This window comes from Pyrgilauda ruficollis, unplaced genomic scaffold (assembly GCF_017590135.1).
Source record: "Pyrgilauda ruficollis isolate IOZ18807 unplaced genomic scaffold, ASM1759013v1 scaffold7, whole genome shotgun sequence".
Lineage (NCBI taxonomy): Eukaryota > Metazoa > Chordata > Aves > Passeriformes > Passeridae > Pyrgilauda > Pyrgilauda ruficollis.
In genome coordinates, this window is record NW_024528821.1 from 6,663,156 (window position 1) to 6,683,430 (window position 20,275).

General features: G+C 37.9%; 1 protein-coding gene across 8 annotated transcripts in view; it reads right to left on the reverse strand.

Moving 5' to 3' along the window:
- The window catches only part of KLHL13 (kelch like family member 13), an 80,537-nt gene that overhangs the window by 42,545 nt on the left and 17,717 nt on the right, over window positions 1–20,275 (reverse strand). The gene's annotated exons all lie outside the window — the stretch shown is intronic.

Sequence of the window (20,275 nt, forward strand, 5' to 3'; positions counted from 1 at the left end):
TGAAACATTCCCCAAATACTGAAGTACAGAAAAATATTGGCAACATGCACCTGGCAATGCTTTTACTGAAATGGCAACTTTTCTGGAAACATCAAAAATCTTACTAAGAAACAGTCTTTGAATTAATTTTTTAAAATTTCATTAAGAAATCAGCTTTAAAACTGCTAAAGACAGTTCTGACAATTATGCCTGTACTTTGACTTGCTACCTGCTATGCTGTCTCAAATTGTTTTTAAATTCAAATTTTTTTTAATAACTGGGGATAAAAAGACCCTCAGACATCAGATATAAGTTACAGCAGTTTTTAGAAGCAGTTGTACTGTAGACATCAAGGTGCATGTGATGGATAATACATGGATCCATCCATAATCTCATCTCATAAATGGATCTGAGATGCTTACAAAGTAGTTAGTATCAAATAAATTTAATTATTTTAAACTGGGATGGCTGCTCATGGAACAAAGAAAAATCATAAAGCATAAAGAAGTGAGATAAACTGGGTTTGCAGCCAACCCCTCCTGCTGTCAAAATGCTGTAAGCAGTGCAGGTTCCTGTCTCTACAGTAATATGTGGGGCCCTTTCTCAAATAGGAAAAAAAATCCCCAAATCTTTAATTATTAAGTTAAGCAGTCAGGGCATGTCCAATGTGTTTAATAAGAAGTGCTACAATTTTCTATTCATTCACTCAGCATTTTTTCCTGTATAAATGAGGAAATTGCTGCAGTAACATTTTAGGATGTGTCATTTCAGTGAAAATTATTACACCTAAATATATATATGCATATTATATATATGGGATTGTGTATATAGCATGTGTGTGCATATATATACATACACTATGTATAGATATACATTATTTCTATATATATTTGACAAACACACATTACCCTGCATCTGACACAGCCACTTCCCCTTCACTTCCACACACTTCAGATAGGAGAGATTCAAATTCTCACATGATTTTCAGACTACCAAAGTTCTTCAACAAACCTAAGATGCTGAGAAGGAATCATGTTGAAAAAGTAGTTTCTCCATTTCACACATTCTTCAAATAACCCTGGTCTTTGCAGCATTTATAAATGAAAAAAAAAATCTTATAGTCTAAGTTTGAAACTTCTGAAATTATTCAGCAACAGCAAACATTCAAAAACACCCATGCCATTTCCTATAAGGTCACAATCAACTATTCTTAAAACTATTTAAGTAAAATAATTTTGCTCAAATCTTAAGTCAGGTTCCCAAAAACTTGCAGGAAAAGGGAGACAAATGCACAAATTCAGTCCCTGCAGTATTCACACTTTAAATATTTGGAGGTATTAATTTATTAAAATATTAAAGCCTGTCTCAGATATACTTGGTAACTATACAAAGTTTCAGAAATATTTTGAATATTCTGAAGTGTGTGTTTCTTACCATGAAAGTGGGTTTTATTTTATGCCACTTATGGATGTCTTGCATTTTCTTGTGTGTATTCTTGAAGAGAGATTTTTCTAAAATTGAGGTAATATTTGTCAAGAAGTACTGTTAACTTAATTACAAGACACAGGCTATAATATTAAAAAAAAACCAAACAGCTTTGCTTGGGTAAATTACTGTTATGTAAAATTTATTAGGTAAAATAAGGTCTTGAAACACTTAGCAGGGGGTAAAACCAAAGTGAGCTAATGAAGGTTTGCAATTTTTGATCTAAGTCCATGTACTCTACTGACAGCACACCACTAAGAAGAAATGCTTTTGAATTAGTACCAATTTATTCAGAGAACTTGGCTCATCTTCCCCAGGTGATTATATTAAATAAATCAACACAGAAAACTGAATGCACAGTCACAGCAGCCAGACTGACCCTGCTGAAGATAATTGTCTGAAGAAACAGTTATTTTTATTAGGTCAAACTGTGAACTACAAAGAATTTATTTCTAAACAACTTCTCCACAGCTGTTATAGTCTGCTGGCTGCTCAATTTATTTTAGTAAAGTATGCCTAAACACATTTACACATCAGGCTCAAATGCTGCAAACATATTAAACAATTTAGTAATGGAACAGAAGCCAGGACTGAGCACCAGCCATGAACAACTTCAGTATTTCCTGCACCACAGACAGCAAACTGCAAGCTACAGGTGTCATGTGTTGGGTAATGTTTTTTGGAAATATCCTTAAGGTGGGAGTTTGTAGGCTTTTTCTTTTATTCTTGCATTATTTATATGAAATCTGTTAGTCCTCTTGCATTCTCTAAATCCTACCATCTTTATCCACTGGAGTGTGTTTCTGCACACCTACAGAAAGTGTCCCTGATGAAAAGAGAAGAGCAGGTGTGGGGAGGCAAGAACAAAGCCTTGATCACTGCTCTTGTGTGCTCCTGTAATGACTGAGTTTTATTAAAAGCCAAAAAAACAAACCTTTCCTGAACACAGGGACTCCTACTGCATTGTCACCTCTGTCACCTCCAATCCACAAAATCTCCACTGTGGTCACTCCTGACACCTCTATCCAAAGGGAAGAATCCCTCAGGAAGACTGACAGAGAATGAGATTGAAAAGGTTTCAAGAAAGGTGCTGATGCTTCAAGTCCAGGTTGTCAGAAATCATTGTGTTCAACCTGGGAGCCATAAAAACTGCAGGCATGCATCTTCCAGGATCCCATGGCCACTGCACTGCAGCTGGCTGCATTCCTTCAAGGACTCACAAAAGGGACACCCAGGTGCAATCAATTTATCACCTGCCTTCAGATACTCTGAAGCATATTAGATACAAATTTTTACTAAATAGCAATTTGATCTTAATGTTCAGCTTGCCTGCAAAGGGGCATGTCAAAGTCTTCAGCAGCAAAGGGACATGTCAAAGTCTTCAGCAGCAAAAACTCAATTTCAAATTTGTCACTAATGTTAATTGTTTATGGCTAGTGTTAATTTCTCTCACTCAGTGAGAGAAAAAATAGTATAATTTCTCTACACTAGAAAAGGAGTTTCAGGACCACAGATCATTTCAAATAAATGCCACGAGAACAGGTGAAATTAGTACCAAAACCAGAACAGCTAACAGGCAGTGTGGGAAAAAAAGAGTCTTGTACTAAATTTTCATTGTACAATCAATGAGTGCATTCATGACACAGAATTAGCCCCATCTTAGTGGACACCAACATTTCAAAACACTTGCAACTTTCAAAATGCATACCTTGCTTACATTTAGATTTTTCCAGAAGACAAAAAAAAGGATCACAAAAACAATTCTTATGAACTCGTTCCATTTCTCTGAAATACACCACTATGTTCTACTTCTAAATCACTAAATGCTGAAGCTCCTGTGTAATAATTAAATTATAGATGGAAAATTACAAACTGCCTTCATCTTTAGCAGCTCTGAGAACATAAATTTAAGGAAAATTCCATGTTTCCTAGGCAAAGTTTTGAAAAATGCCAGTTAGTTATTTCAAATATGTTATGGTGGGCAAATATACAAGCTAGTAATTCATTTCCAAAAGCAGATTTAAAGTTTTAAAATATTCACTTAGCAGAATGGAAGAACTCTGCAATTGCGATACCCCTATTTAGTGGCAATCTGGATAATTTAGGATCAAATGAGGACACACTGCTTTACATAAAATAATTGTACATAGCAAGAAAAGTACAAGCTGATTTTAGAAAGGCCCATGGAATAATGGCAATTTTACTTGCATTTTTAAAAACTAGGAACTATTTAAATCAAATACTTTCAAGTCTTATGGCTATAAACCTTTTGTCATAAAACTTCAGACATCTGACTCCTATTCAAAAATGCAGTTCAGTGCTTTCACCAATGTCCATGTAGGAGCTTTTACAGGTCATTTTACCAGCACTCCACACACTCCTGACAGTTCCCTGCATCTTTATTGAGATATGTGGCCATATCCTTTACCTGGCAAAGCCCCCTTCAGAAACACAGAACTGAAAATAAATCAGTGAAGCTCAGAGGAGGAGAAGACTGCAGAGAGGTGGGTGAGAGGCTCAGCCCAGTGAAAGCCACCACCAGCACAGCTGCACCAATTCATTTCACCCACATCATCTGGTCAGGAAAAAAGGGTCTAAATTCTGCAAATAACTCCAGGCTCCTATGCAAAACAGTCACATCCTTCTCATCTGTGCTGCTCTAGTGAATCACAGCAGGCTCAGGAGAGATCACATTAGAGAAAAAAAAAAAAAAAAAAGAATCAATAGATGTGCACGGTGTAGAGGTCCTTGGGGTGAAATAGCATTGCACAGCTGTGATGCATGAAGACACAGTGCAAGAGTCAGCTAAACCAAGAAATATCTGTATTTCAGCACCTTCTACAGCTGCAGTAGTGTACTTTTCCACAGCTGAAGATGTCTTTTTGAAGCATACATACAGAACACCAAGCAACTTTAACTTTGAGCTGGGACAAGCCCTTCTCTGAAATAGTTCTAAGTAAAGTAGTTGTAATTCAGGGCTTTGTCTGCCAGAGGGAGCTGAAGGAAAGTGAAAAAAATCCCATGCATCTCATTCCTTCAAAAGTTTCAGAGTTGTCCTACACGTTACAATTAAGTATTCTAACAAAAAGAGGGTTTAATGTAAAATCCACCCCAGCTGTGTCTGGCACTCCCACACTGACATCCCATTACCAAAACCCTGCCCAGTGCCCTCACTCTAGGAGTGAGTCTCTCCACATTGAATGGAAACAATACCTCCACTTAAAGTTTAACTACTTTCTGATCAACATCATAGTGGAGATAACTCCTCCAGAGACAGACTAATAAGGAAAGCATCAAATGAGATGGTATCCAACACCTTCTTACACCAGCTTGTCAATAAATGCAGGGCAACACTGCACAAAGACTAAGCTTCCAGTTAGAGCAAGACACATTATCTGAAAACAGATTGTCATTAAAAGACTCGTTGGTCTTTTTTGCATACTCTTTTCACATACTGCTTCTAACACCTAATGTTGGTACACCTAAAAATCTGCTTGTGGTTACAGGTGCTACCACACCAAACTATCATTTATATGTTACCATACCGATTTTTTTTTTTTTTTGTATAGCACTTTTTAAAGAGCTTAAAAGAAACAGAAGCTGGTCTAATTTCACAAATTGATAAAGCAAGCTTTTTAAACAATGTGTTCATGGGAAACTGGGATTCTGTAAAACAGCTCAGGAAAGAATTTCACTGCACACATACTGGATAATCTCTTTCTTCCCCCCTGCATTTTCAGGAAAGCTACTTCCACCTTCAAAAACTTTACCTATAAAAACCTGCACAAAAGGGTTTTGCAGTTTGAAAAAAAAAAAAAAAAGGCAGATGGGTATACCTTTAAACAACTCTTTTAAATGCTAAGGTCTAAGCTGATCCAGATTCCCTTAGATCAAAATTTCACCAACATCTTTAAAATCAGCGCAGTAGCATCGTGTGCATTTCTTGCAATCAGAACACTTTTAGAAAAACCAGTTGTGCCACCTTCTGGTATTCACAAGAACTACACAGCAAGATAAATATTTTAGTACATTCCCATTTTAAATGGAAAAATAAAAAAACAATACAAACAGAAAACTCACTTTATCTATGAAAACAATGAAAAATACTACTACTTTTTTTGACCTTTGGTTGATCTGTGCAACATCATAGCTAGGACTAGCTAGATTGGACTAGTTTGTACCCAGCCTTGAAGTTCCTGAGGCTGTACCACCCAGGAGATGGATATGATGATCCTTAGGGGTCACTTCCAACTGAGGATATTCTATGACACCTGCTGACAAACACAGCACCCTTCCCACACATCACCTGGTCTGAGACATCAGCTAGTCTGCTCTTTGCCCCATCTTACCACTGCAGCAAAGAGCTGGGACAGGCAGAGAGTGAAAAGGATGAGAAAACTTGTGGAATGACTTCTATACAAGAATCAACTTTCAGATTTGACTTAAGAGCATGGAAAGCAGAGAGGAAAGAAGAAATACATTCAGAGTATACATGTGTCACAAAAAGCATGGTAAATGTGGGGTCCTTATTCACAGAGCTCTCCAACACAATAAAGTTTTACATGAAACTAGCAGTTGTTTGGTGGGAAAAAAATGAAAGAGAGGAAATGTCTTCAAGTAACATGCTGCAGCTATCCCACCACCAGCAGCTCTTCAATATTTGTTTTTTACAACACAGATTCACTGAAGCAAAGCAAGAAAAACAGTTCAAAACAGAAGTGGTTGTAGCCAGTGCCCCGTAGGTGACTCCAGCACTCACACACAAGGCCAGCAAACATCTCCACCTTATCTCCCACTACCAAAGCATCCCTAATACATAACCATACGTGGTTATGTAAAAACAACAATAAACACCCTTCCTCCTGTATTACACCTGGATCTATGCAATTAACTCTGCACTGATAAAAACACAAGGGATGGTGAATTTAAGCTATGACTTCAAGAAATTTGTGATCATTTCCAATCTGTGCCTTCACTATAAAATTGTTTCTAGGTGTCAAATTCCCACCAAGTTCTGAAGCAGAAAAAGCTTCAGTGAAAGAAGAATGAAGGCACGGAATTAGGTATGAAATAACATTAACAAATTAAGTGAAGAACTGACTCCGAAGTGCGTCAACTGCTACCTTACAGCCCCTCCCAAGACAAACATTTAGTGATTCTCCAATCTTAGACAATCTGACACAGAAAGTAGGTATTTCTGAGTATAATTTTCCACTGTAACTTGAAACTACAAAATTTAACTACATTAATTTAAAATAGAATTCGGAAGTTTGATGTAAGAATCAAGCCCAAGACCATGCTCAGTCACTAATGTACAAACAGCAGAAACATGGTAAGACAGCTAAAACACAAGGACATCTATTTGCATGCTGACTTGCTCATCACACCTTCCACAAACCTCTGCATATTCTTTCAGCCACATTTACTCAGCTCTCTGCAGTACGTGTCCCATGGTATAACCATTTTCTGGATCTCTAAACAAAGCAAAACTTACATTAATCAAAGCTTTGCTTTGACGTGTTCTTCCAAGTGCAGTATTTTTACTCATTCTGAAGTTCGGCAGTTTCATTTTCTGGAGATGCTAAAATTACAATTTTGCCCAAATAAGACAGAATGATAATATCCAGGAGGGTATCGAGCACCATGAGAAATACAAAACATGATTTTTTTCATAAGCAACACCATAAATCATGCTGCAAATAAGATTTTATAAGAACCTCTGAAATAACTAATGTAACAGCAAAGTTGCCCAATAACACTTCAGGAGAATCATGAAAGTAACCTCAGACCAGGCAGAATGTGACTGCAACCACCTGAACAAAGTCTTGCTGTATATTGCACAAAGTGTTGCCAGGAAAATGCAATGCCATAATCCCACACAACTAACTAGTAATTTTTTTTTTAAAACCATGCACTAACATCAGTCATGCCTGAGCTGCTCCTGCCTCCCCACGTATCTACAGACATTTAGAACTGGAACTGAGTAGATTCCTGCAATTTACCAAAGCATTTCTTCACTCACTTGGAACACTGATTCTAAATTTCAAACCCTATACTGAAAGCAGCATTAGTGTCAGAGATTTGAAGGCGATCTCAAAGGAGCTCAGTATTTTCATGACAGTAAAATCCTTGAGAGCTGAAGCTTTGGAGGCCTTTGAACAGCCTATACTGAAAACATGAAAAGAAGGCAAGATTAATTCTGGGGACATTTGGGAAATCTCTGCTGAGACAAACATACATTACTGCAAAAGCACAGGATACAGCAGCCAGATTAGGAAGGGAGGAAGGCAGGGCAGTAAACCAGATATTTATTCAGTAGGGTCAGTACTGAACTCAAAGCAAAATGCAGTTGGCTTAAGATAAGATGAACATTTGCCACAAGAGTTTCTGTAAACACTGAAATAAAAACTGTTCAGTGAATAATAAACCTCTGCAGGGAAACCAAGAGTTACAGCAACTACGAACCCAGGAGTTTTACATAAACACTGTTACAGAAGACTGTTCTTTAGTGCTTCTCATCAAATTTCTGTGAACTTATGTTCTGGCTCATATCCTGAATCAAGCAACAACATGCACAAACATACCTTCTTCTGCTTGAGTCTTTCACTAAAGCAGAAATATAAGCAAACTACCAACACCTTGCTGTCAAAAAAGCAGCTGCTGGGGAGAAATTTCTAAAACATGAAATAAATGTCCATTCAGGGACATTTTTTTGCTGTGGGAGTGGGGGTGTGCAGATGGCACTAATCAAAGACTGATTTATTTAAAGGAAAAGGCCTACTTGAAGACTAGCAAGTATTTTAAATAATTACACTCAATAAATAGCTAAGAAGATTTTCAGAAATTTCAGTCATTGTGTCAGGCACCTGCGTATAAATAACTAAATACAGGATTTGTAGATAAGCAGCCCATTTATAATTGTCTTTTATCAACACCCTAGAACAACGCACAAGGCCCAGCGTGACTAAGCTTTTACTTCAGGGTTCTAATCTGATGAAAGTCTACAAAATCCAAAGGGCAAAAGTAAAATTAACTAAAATTATTGAGCCTTAGCCTTCTGGTGTTGAATGTACAAATTCTTTTTCACAGCAAATTCTAGCAACGTGATTCAGTTCATTTACCCTCCTCCCTCCCTCTGCTCCTGAGTTCTGCATCAGTCTCTAACCCAGTTAACTGGCTGGAGAACAAGGCCATGCCTGTTCTCCAGCAGAGCTGCTCATTACTCCTGAAGCATGTACAGCAGAGGGATGGCTGCTCCCACTGCACAGCAAGCCAGCAGCATCACATAATTACTCCTCATCAGCCCAAGTCTCTGCCACACCCCACTGCAGGGCAGCAATGAAAAGGATTTCCGGATGCCAATGACAGACCAGCGATGTCCTGGCCAAGGCCCTGAGCAAAGCCCAGCACAGACAACCATGTACTTTGCTGTGTGGGCCAAGCTCTAATTATCTGAAAACAGAACTGAACAGAGTCACATTGGCGCTCTAATTACCGGGAGACTGAACGAGAGAGGAGAAAACCTGGCTGTGAGAGCAAAGAGGAACCAGACAAAGGCAAAGATGCTGCTCCAGCCCAGAGAGAGCAGCTTGACAAAGCCTGCAAACTCTTCTGCTGCATCTCTTCACTCCCACATTGCTCTGACTCACTCAAGTCACATCAATTTAAGCAACAGCAAACACGGCTTTGCTCCTTGTCCAGCTGGGCTTCTGAGGGACTTGCTGGCTTGTTGACACGTGACCTCTGTGTTCTTTGGGACAACAGAAGCAAAATGAGATCTAATACATTCTCCTTAAATTAAGTTTTCTCCTGGATCCCTGGTTGATCCACCTCCACCTACCTGGCTGTCAGCTTAGATTCAGCCACCCTGTAACAGGTGAGCTGGAGCAGAAGAATGAAAGCGGAATTCAGGAATTTGGAACAGGGTGTTTGCATGCTGAAAATGTTTGGAATCCAACATGATGGAGCTGGATGTGAAAACATAGCTTGGGAAAATGGAAGGAGATTAGCAAGATGCTCAAGTTTCAGCAATGCCATAGGAAGGTCAGGCATAAATATACACACAATGTTGTGACAAGGCAGAACAGCATAGTTATAGCTGAAGGTTTTCCATGACAGACATGGACATTTAAACAGTGCAGTGTTATGTTCCATTGTTAAAATTGCTATTATCAGCAGGAATCATACTGATGTCTGGATTTCAGAGTGTTTATTTATGGGATTGGAAGTCACCAGGCTGCAGAACACACTGTTTGAAAAACTGAGCTGTTACCCTGAACAGCCTTCGCTGGTCCTATAGGATACCTGTATAATACCTCAGAAGATCACATGAAAACTTAATAGTTGCTTCAACTTTCATTCTCCAGGACAGGACATTAACGCAAATATAACCCAACACTTCTCATTATTACGAGATGTCCTTAACAACATTAGTAAGCTCAAAGTGCAGCTCATTAAAACAGATCAGTTTCAGATGCAAAACTGATCTCCCCATACAACAAACACAAGCAAGACTGTTTTTCCAGCACAGTCTCCACCACTGTGTGATTATTTTCCAAGATATGACTGATTTTGCATCCAAGTGAACTGCAACCTGAATCAGAGGCATCCCAGATGTGCAATGACAATGGAATAATGGGAAATGTATTACCAAGCTGCACACAGGAACATACACAGGCAGAAGACCTCTAGCATAAAAGAAGAGTGGAATGTACACATAGGAGCTTTTTGATGGGTTGGGTTTTATAGAGCAAGGAAGGTTTTGTGTTCAGGTGTGGAGAGTTTTTCTGTTCAAATAAGGCAAAAATATACATATCCTTCAGTTGTTTTGGGGTGGGGTGTGGTTTCTTTCATTTGTTTTAAATGTAAGAAGCACCAAACTCTTTGGTAACCATGAAGAAAGGGGCACTTCTCTTTTCAAAATTAGGTCACTTCTGTTAATAGCAAAATTAAATAAAACAGATCAGACACACTCAAAGAAAAGTTCTCCTTTTCCCCCCCGCTTCCCTTTATAATTAGCAAATCAGGTATTTCTTCCATTTGACTAAACGGAGGAACATTGATTAGAGCTAAACTTTAGCACCAAAAGAATTTTCTGGGAGTAAGCAATTTAGACAGCATTGTTGCTTTTCAAGATTACAACTTTTATTTCAAAAGTGTTCATTTGTATGATCAGCTGCTAGCTAAAGCAGATTATACTGTGTGTTAAAATGACTAATTTTCGAAACAAGGGTAATTTTTGAATGTTTTGTACATTAGCAATTTAAGAACTATGCCAATCTGTACCCAAAAGTGATACACACAGTTTCAATATAAGGTCACAATCAATAAATTACATACAGACAAACAAATACCATACTCTCTCTCAAAGGGACAACGCTATACACACTGTGGGAGTAGATTATTTTAGATTTAGGACTTTAAAGCACCTTACCATAAGCATAAAGTTGCTTTGGTTAAAGCCCTTCTTTTGAACTTGATGCATTCAAACAAACAGTAAACAGAGCAAGAAAACAATTACTCATAACCTACAACCACCACCCATCAGGAGAACAGCTATAGCCAGCAGACACCCACCTTCCCAAGTGACAGAAGAAAGAGAGGAAACAAAAGGGAAAGTGACAATCAGCATGACATTATCCTACACTGCTAACAGGTGTCATCAGATGGAGAACTTTCCAGAAAAAACCTGCTTACAGTTTGTGGAGCATCCTACAAGCCAGCCAGACCTTCCAAGCAGCCAGGGCAGTTTGGGAGCTCACCTATCCCAGTAAAAGCAGCAGCTGACCTCCTTTGAATGAAATATGAACTATTTTAGATCCACACCTCTCTGCCTCCCACATGAAGTTCAAGTTGCAAGCAGTTCATGTGCAAAAGGACTGGCACACAAAGCACACACTAAAGCTGCACTGGGACAGATGGCAGGACCCACAGCCATGTCTACAGGAAACTGAACTGCATTTAACCCAGAAACACACCCAAACCAAAACTCAGCTTTTAAATATGAAAGAGAATGTTTCTGCTTTCAACCACTGTTCTTTCTTCATTAAAAAAAAAAAATTAAAAATTAACAGGAATATACCTGTGTCATGTTTCAATAAATTCATTAAGCCTGGATGTTAATTTCCAGTCACAGAAGAGGAACTTTGGCTTTTTTATCAAATATTCCATCACAAAGAAAACATTACTTTTACCTAGCCAATCTTCAAAAAAAAGTACAGATATTTTCTTTCAATGCAAGTCAACACTAAACCTGTGAGTATTCACTCTACTAATCTTTAGGTCATTTTAGTGGTTGGTTGAAAACAAAGATTATTTGGAGAGCTAAAAGCATATACTGGAGAAAAACTTTTTACTGAAGAGGTTAATTCTTCCACTGAGATTAAGAAACCTGCACTCCTTAACAAGCATAAACACTGTCACAGACATCATACTGAAACCAGGTGTAACAAGTGTCCAATAAATAAGGTAAGAAGTTTGTCATCTCCTTAAAAAAATTCACTGAATCTTTCTAGATCTTCATCTTCTAATTTTAATTCTGATATGAATATATTAAAAAAGGCTTAATATGGCAATGCCAACATTCACATTTTGAATGATAATGAACTTCTAAAGTATTCAAGTGCACATGCCTGGGAACAAAGGACAAAATCATGAACCTAGTGAGGACTGAAAGTACTTGTAACATCACTGCTATGAACACAGAGATGTGTTCATCTGCTAAATAAAATAAATATAAAAGAAAACCTTGAAAGGAATAGGATGAGTAGGTACTGGTTGGGATTACTAGAGACTGGAAGCTTTCAGAGATGGAGAGAACACATACAGAAGAACTCTGCTCTCTAAGGAAAGCTTTTATAACTTTTTTCTTCAGAGTTTCACAGAATTATTCATTAAAGAGACATTTTTTCACACTAAGCAGAAACGTGACTGACCAAAACACTGCTAAGAGATTGTGTGCTCTCAGAGTGCAAGTCTGAAAAGTGAAACTTGAGACTGAATATGCTCAAATCACCATAAATGCATCCAGCAGACAAAAGGCATTTGTGTGCCTGTTTTGGGGGAAAAAAAAAAAAAAAAAAAAAAAGGAGAAAGGCAGAAAATCCATTGCCTCTAATCCAAGATCAAACCTTTAAGGAAAAATCCCCCCAGCAGCAGGGAGCAGCATACCAATGAGTTTGATCATTCTTCAAAACTGATTCAGCTGCTGCCAAAACATAACTTTAGTAATTTAAACTGTTGTCCTATGAATTATCTGTTTAGACTGAGACAAAAGCACACAAAATCAGTCAGTGAAACTACAGAAACTATTAAGATTTCTTCAATCTAAACTTGCTAAAAGAAGGTTGTTTAACGTCAACACACGACTTGGAACAGAAATAACTGAGCATTTATTCTTAAGATGAATGCTCAAAAGTTTTATTAATCTAGTTAAATGAAAGGTTTAAAATGCCATTAGCAACCCAAAGGAAAAAAAGTGGAAGTCTTAAATGGCTTTAACAGAAAATCCTAGTCATGAATAATGCCTCTTGCTGCAGCAATATTTTCAATCACCTGTAAAGGAAAGTAAATCCTACCAACATACTGAAACACTCGTAGCCAGGCTGTTACATTTCATACAGTGGTGAGGAAAGGAACATGATGGATCCCTGCCACTTTCTCAGACAAACACTAAATCAAAAGGATGACTCCTGACAGGATGCAAAGTTCTTTAACAAAATAGTGTCAGAAACTGTTGTGCCAGCAGCACATTTCGTCATAAACTTATGACCCCTAATCTTACCTTTTTCATGTAAATATGATGTCCCTATTCAGTTGCAAAATGCATGAAAACTAATAAAGAAACATACTGCACTACAAAAATAATTATTTTTCTTGTTTCTTTGAAAGAATGAACCCAGTTACTCCAACATGAATTAACAACATCAGCCAAACCACCATGATGGGCGTGCAAAATACAGCACAAGATAATATAAACAATGCTATAGCTTCTATGTCCATATTATAAAGGAACGATTATGCTTTAAGTGAGGATTTAATTTCTAGAAATAAGGCTGCTGGAATTTCTGTTGGGTTAAGGTGATCAATTCTGCATTAAATGACTGGTGAAGATCTGTGGAGTCCATCTCCTGTTTACTATAAGAAATTAAGTCTTGTGGTTTCAAAAAAACCTACATCACAGAAAGCCACAAAACAGACAAGACATTCTAAACCATAGAATCACAAATTTCCAATATCTAAAATGTACTTGTAGAGAAGATGGGAATTGTTCCCTTCATAAGGATACACTTATCTCATTTTTCCATCAAGAATCTCTCTTGAAAACATGTTAAGAACCAAATTACTTTCCAGTTAAAATCAATATTAAGTCATTTTTGTCACCACAAAGCATTCCGACAATGAAAATGTTGTGTATTACAAAAAAAGGGGGGAAAAAACTACTGAATTTTACTAGTTTTTGTCTTTGCCAACAAAGCATCAAGAACCAAATGAAATTCGAAAGTTGAACCAGGCTTTCAGACATTTTAATATTATAAAGCCTCGGGTGAAAGTGACAGTATTTATATCAAAATAATCTTCTCATTTCTTCTCTTCTGCCCACATGCTACCTCGAGTTTTAGACAGATCTTTATTTCTGCCTTTTATCTTGCCTGCAGCAGTACATCACTAGGGACATGCAGTTTTGCCTGACTAGTAATTTTTGCTGGGAGCACTAAAGAAAGAGTGTTTTGTTTGCAGGATCCTGTCCCTTGGCACGAAAGTGAAGACATAGGAAACATGAGGGATGCTGTTTCTCTAAAAAACTTACATATTCAGAACAGCAAGGCCTTAAATAAATGCAGTTACATTGCTAAATTGTTTTTATCAATTTATGTCATCAGTTAGGATAAGCCCTCTTCTTATATGCAGGTATAAAGAGTTACTGGCAAATAGACAACCATTTTCCAAAACTTTTTCTAGAACATCTTCAAGATGCAGCCTTGTTATCTAGTCAGGTAAAATCCATCTTTCACAAAACTGAATTGTTCTGGCTTCTGACAAGCCCCACATTTCCTAATCTTTGAAACTACTCAAGTGTCTTCCTGCCTTGTCTCTTCAGCCACATTAATTTACTACAGCACATCCATCCAATACTCCTGCTTCTCTCACCACATCCAGCATATAAAACTGCTTTCTGATGCCCTTCAGGGCTCAGCTTTGTTTTGCAACACTTTTTCCCCTCAATTAGATCAACCTTTGGCAAAGCATCCAACAAACACTTCTGTGTTCTCTTCCACTGGAGTCCCCTCAATTAGATCAACCTTTGGCAAGGTTCCACTGGACCCCTAACACACAAAGGCATCAGAAAAGAACAACAGTAATTTCTCCCTCAAAACACCAAGCTGGCAATGGTACATGGCACTCAACAGTCAGAGTGACGATATATGGCAACTATGACTCCTTAGGCACTGGAGTAGACTTTGCACAGATCCCCAGACAATCCACAAGCTCTTACAGGAAGAATTGGGAGCTCCAGGCTGGCACAGCACAGGCACGGCTTTAGAAGTGCAATTAAGCAGCAATTGTTAAGGTAACACTTTGCATCTTGCAATCCCATTACAAAAACTTGGTCATCTCTGATCAAAAGCCACCAAAACTATGACAAGGGGTGCAAGCTGACTGCAGAGCACTCTGCTAGCACAGCAACAGCAGAGACAGCCCTTCCCATCAGAGGCTATTCTGATCCAGCTGCAAACACCCACATGCAACATCTGTTGAGTTAGGGCTGCTTAGGAGCAAAGATTAAAGAGGGCATCAGACAACATTCTGAAAAATATTCCCCATGGATTTTTCTCTTTAACTGAAAACACTATGACATCATTCCTTATTACAAAAAGCAAAAAAAATGAACAACAAAACTAGAATCCATTTGGCTCCTTGAAGTGAAAGCAATTTTTAATAAGTTGTGCAAAACTGTCCAAAGTCTAAATTTTAAGGAAGCTTTGTTAATAAAAAACAACACACTTCATGTTGCACTGAAGAGTTCATCAAAATCCAGCTGTAGGCAAAGTCAGCATGTGTTGGATCAGTTCAGACTTCCTGAAATGCCATTTACAAGCAGTGAATTTCAGGTAAAGCACACACACTAAAAAGGAAGTGACACTAATGGAACAGGATTCACTACAATGAACTCCATAATACAAAACCATATTTAAAATCAGTGCAAGCAATTCTTGTTTTATGTAAACTATTCTACTGCATACAGCACACAGAACACTGCTAAAGCAGCATAAACACCCGGCTTGTGAAAAATACACTCTGGCAAGCAGGAGGCAACCCAGCAAAGGACACATTACCAATGTGCAGAGAGTAAAGCTCCAGAAGACCTATTGCTTTGCCCTCACCATCCTAAAACACTTCCCAAAACAATTCAAGACACCTGTACCAACGCAGAATCCAAACTGCTTCACTGCATAGCCATTGCAACCTTTAATAAGACATTGTATAGCAGCAAAATAAACCTATTGTGCTCTTACTTGGAGAAAGGAAAATCCTTCTGCAGTCTTAATGAAATTTAATCCATAATCTCAAAACCATTGAGCAATTTCAACCCCTGCATAACATTTGCAGGAACACAACTGTGCCTCTGTGCTCCCAAGCTACACAGGATTATTTCACTGCCTAAGTACACTGGCATCTTGGCTCTCAAGTCAATCCCTGTCTTGGCAGTTGGGGGCCAATTCCTAAATTGAACTCCAAGAGGGACAAGTCTGACCATATCAGAGTCATTGTAAAATTTCAGCACAGTGTTGCATTTTACAGAAAGATTTATGTAACTGAAGTTTAAAAGCAGATCTGCCTGTTAATACATTGAGGGAGATACAGCACAACACAGCTGGAACACACTTTTAAAGAAATTTTAATCCACTATCTCATGTCTGCCACAAATCATCTGAGGCCCCTCCCCTCTTTGTATATTAATTCTAAAGTTTATCTGTTCCAAATGAGCTTTTCTGCCCATTTTCATGGCCTAGAAGATGACACTGCTTCCATCCTCTGCTTTGTGTCTCAGCGAACAGCTCAGCCTGCTGCAGCCTTAGCAGGGACAGAAGCTCTTCCCACCAACACCTCACCTCAAACGGGGCAGGCACCTGAGACTCCCCCATTTCTACAGGCAGCACATGGCCTCAGGTCAGGGCTCTGTGCAAGGACAGCCTTAAACCACTGCATTGAACATAAAGCAGCAGAAAGCAGAATTTTTACAATGCTGAGGTATGTGTAATTAAAATACTGTCTTAAATGAAATATTCCTCTGAATTTTAAGTCATATGATCAACTTTTTAATGCCTGGATTTGCATAATGAACCAAATTTAAACTTACATATCTATGGTGAAATTAATTCAATTATCATTAGCTGGCCCAAAAGCATCTAATCAATTCATAACTGCTCTTAAAATGTAAACTTAAGAGATTTTCCATCTCTTCAGTATTCTCTTCCTGTAAAGGACTTTCATCTGCACTTTCCAACCCTCATAAAGCCTTTCCCTGATATAAGTCACCTGTGGCTACAACATATTAAAGCTCATTCATCATCACCTACACTTAATAAACCCACAGTGATGAAATAAACTCTGCTGATAAAAGGTTGATTAGATAAGCATTGCACGTAAGAATAAAACTGTAGATAAGAAATCCAGCAAAGTGAAAGAAAAATCTGAATTGTCTCCACAAAGACAACAGGACCATGACATTTGGATCCAACCTTTTCCTCACTACCAAGTGAAAAAAATCCTGCTGTGAAACCAGCTGCTGACTGTCAATTATTTTAAGAGCATAAAGCTTTATGTGGTTACAGAGAGGAAAGGCCAACAGAACATATTAATCAGTCCATTCATGAGGAAACTGAATAGCTTAGATACAGCATATCCCTTCAGTGTCCAGCTTGTCACACACAGTCCCTGATCTACTGGCTACCAAGGGCACAGCTCAAGCACCTTCTACTATTGCACAAATTAGACTCAGACATGGGCAGAAGTCAAGCAGAACAAGGCACCCTCATTCAGCCTGTCCAGAAATAATCAGCATTGGGAATGCTGTGCATCTCTGCATTTTGGTTAAACTTCATGTTAAATATTATCCACTTAAGAATTAATATTTCTAAAGTTTATTAATTTAGGAGTCAATACTACATTGAAAATGAAAAAGCTTTTATTGGACATTGGTTCTTCATTAGCTAAGTTACTTTTTGACTTAATGGACTAAGTTGCAGTGTATATTTCAAGCACTTAAAAACCTTTGAGCATTCAAAAGGTGAAATGTTTTTCAATTTTCAGCAGAAATCCTACACATCAAGTACACAGTAATAACCACAAAAAGAACAATAGTAACAGACAAAAAGCAATTTCCTTTATATAGTCCAGAATACTTCTCAACATATTACAGCATAAAGGTTAAAGCCAAGGTTATGATCATACAGAACTGGCAAAGGAACCCGTTCCTTCAGCTCCACCCTGCACCAAAAATTAAATTAAATTCTCAACTTATCCCATTCTATTTCACACATGTTCACCCTTGCAATAATGCCTAAGACCTAATGGAACTGTCCACAAAGATATTACCTGTTATTGCAGCTACTAATGCTGACACAGAGGAGTACTAATGCAGGGAAATCCCAAAACACTCTTCATGGTGGGTGCCATTGGTTGTGAGCCTCATCCACTCAAGCATCAGAGCACAACCTGACCCAGCCCAGTGCTGCAGACCATGAAAAGCTGACTGCTGTGCAACTGAAAGGTCTTTAACAGCAACCACCTGTACAAATCAAATGCTAGCCCCACAAAATAGCTGCTGCCTATTTTATAGAAAGTCTTTTCTGAAAATGACCTCACTAAAATATAGTCAACATATGTAAATAAGCTCCAGGAAAAATTTATGTATTATCAAATAAATGTAGCATCACCATAAGAACACCTCAAGGTATAAAGATTGACGCTTGGAACACGTATACCTAAATTTCTTTAAAATTTAAATTTTAATAAAAAAACCAAATTGATCAGGTTCCAATTTTATTAAGCAGATAATATTAAAGAGATTTAAAAATATTTAAATTCATGAGATTATTTAATTAAATTATTAGATTATTTAAATTAAATTATTATTTAATTAAATAGATTTTTCATTTTTTAAAAATAATAAAATAATGAAGAATATTGCATATTATCATTGCTACTCAGCCAACTGCAGCTAAAACTTCACAGACTTTGTCCACAAGAGATCTCAACATAACAGAGTAAATCAAATCAACACTATCTCCTGGGTAAGTCAGCTGGATCAGGACAAAGATTTCTCCTGCTGCTTCATAAAGAATTCAGCATCTGGCCAGGAGATTGTTATAAAAAAATCCTCACACAGCCTTCCTGAACCAGCAAGCAGAGCCTGGAAGAAGCCAAGGGAAAGATGACTACAAGCCAACATTATCTTTAAGCTGATTTTCTCTTGAGTGAAAGCAAGACAGGCTTTCAAATCAGGCACTATTTGCAGATGCCAAACCAGGATGAGAACATTAAGCAATAGTGACTTTTTTTAATTAGTTACTAAACAAATCACAAAACCCTATCTAAGAAAATATCCAAAAGTCTCCAGGAAGAGGGAAGTCTAAAAACCATTTAACCTCTCTCTTAGATCCACGTAACAAGAAAAGCAAGTCACGTGTAGGAACCCAAACTGGTTCCTACCTAGGAGTTGAAGCAATTACTAGTCTGTTGTAATAAAAGGATTTTTCTTCAATTTAAGAAAAGAACAAAGAAAAAATTTTCACTGTGTAGCTTTAATGTTACAAACATAGGAAAACTTAGAAATCAAGGTGCCTGAGGTAAGAGCAGTTCGTCTAACTTGAGCTCTTCCTTGCCAAGAGACTGAAGTTGTCCACAAAGGCACTGTTCTCCTAGATAATTACCATTAGAACAAAGCAGCACCTCCAGTGTATCAAAGTTTATGGTTTAAAAGAAAGCACTCAAGAACACATTACTCATATTATACTTACACACAAAAAAAAAAAGAAGCACAAAGACTGTCATGGAAAATCCTAAAATAACATGCTGCTTTAATTCACAACTGTTACTGGAAATCTGGCAAAAAAAGGAAACACTGGGACTAATTACTCCAAAGGAATGAGCTGGCTGAGGAGTCTATAGCACTAAAAGCACAGCATTTTTATGGAATCCATCTGAAAAATAAGACATTGCATCACCTAATTGTGCTCTCTAAAAATTACCTTGTCTCCACAAAAGCAAATCCTTTAAGTACTTATTTAGGTACACTTATATTTCATCATGGAGGTTCTTTCTTTCCTGTAACATTTTAGGAGTGTAGTTTAGCTGCTTGATCCCAGAATATTGTTGTTTATTCCCGCAGAAAAGAACTGAAAACTTTCAGGAAAGCTTCTATTGACTGCTACTATTCCCATCATCTTTACAGCAGATATAGCAGACATGCAATCCAAAACTGGACAAGGACAATAGAATGTCAAGAACCTGACATGCAGATTAAGTTTCTACAAGTAACAAGTTAACCCTGCTAAAGGTTCCCCATGCCCACCATGCCGGGGGTTTTACTGCTGTCTAGAACACTTTCAGCAGCCAACAGTAAAAGCCTTTGGTAGACTGATCACCACAGACAAGTAAAGCATTGTGGTTAATCCCTTATGAAACCACACATTGCTCTGTCCTCCAGCTCTTTCCTTCAACAATGAGCTTTGCCTATGGTTCCCATGAAGGGCTCTACACTCACAGCTTCCCAGACCCAAATGAAACGGTTAGACAAATGGTACAG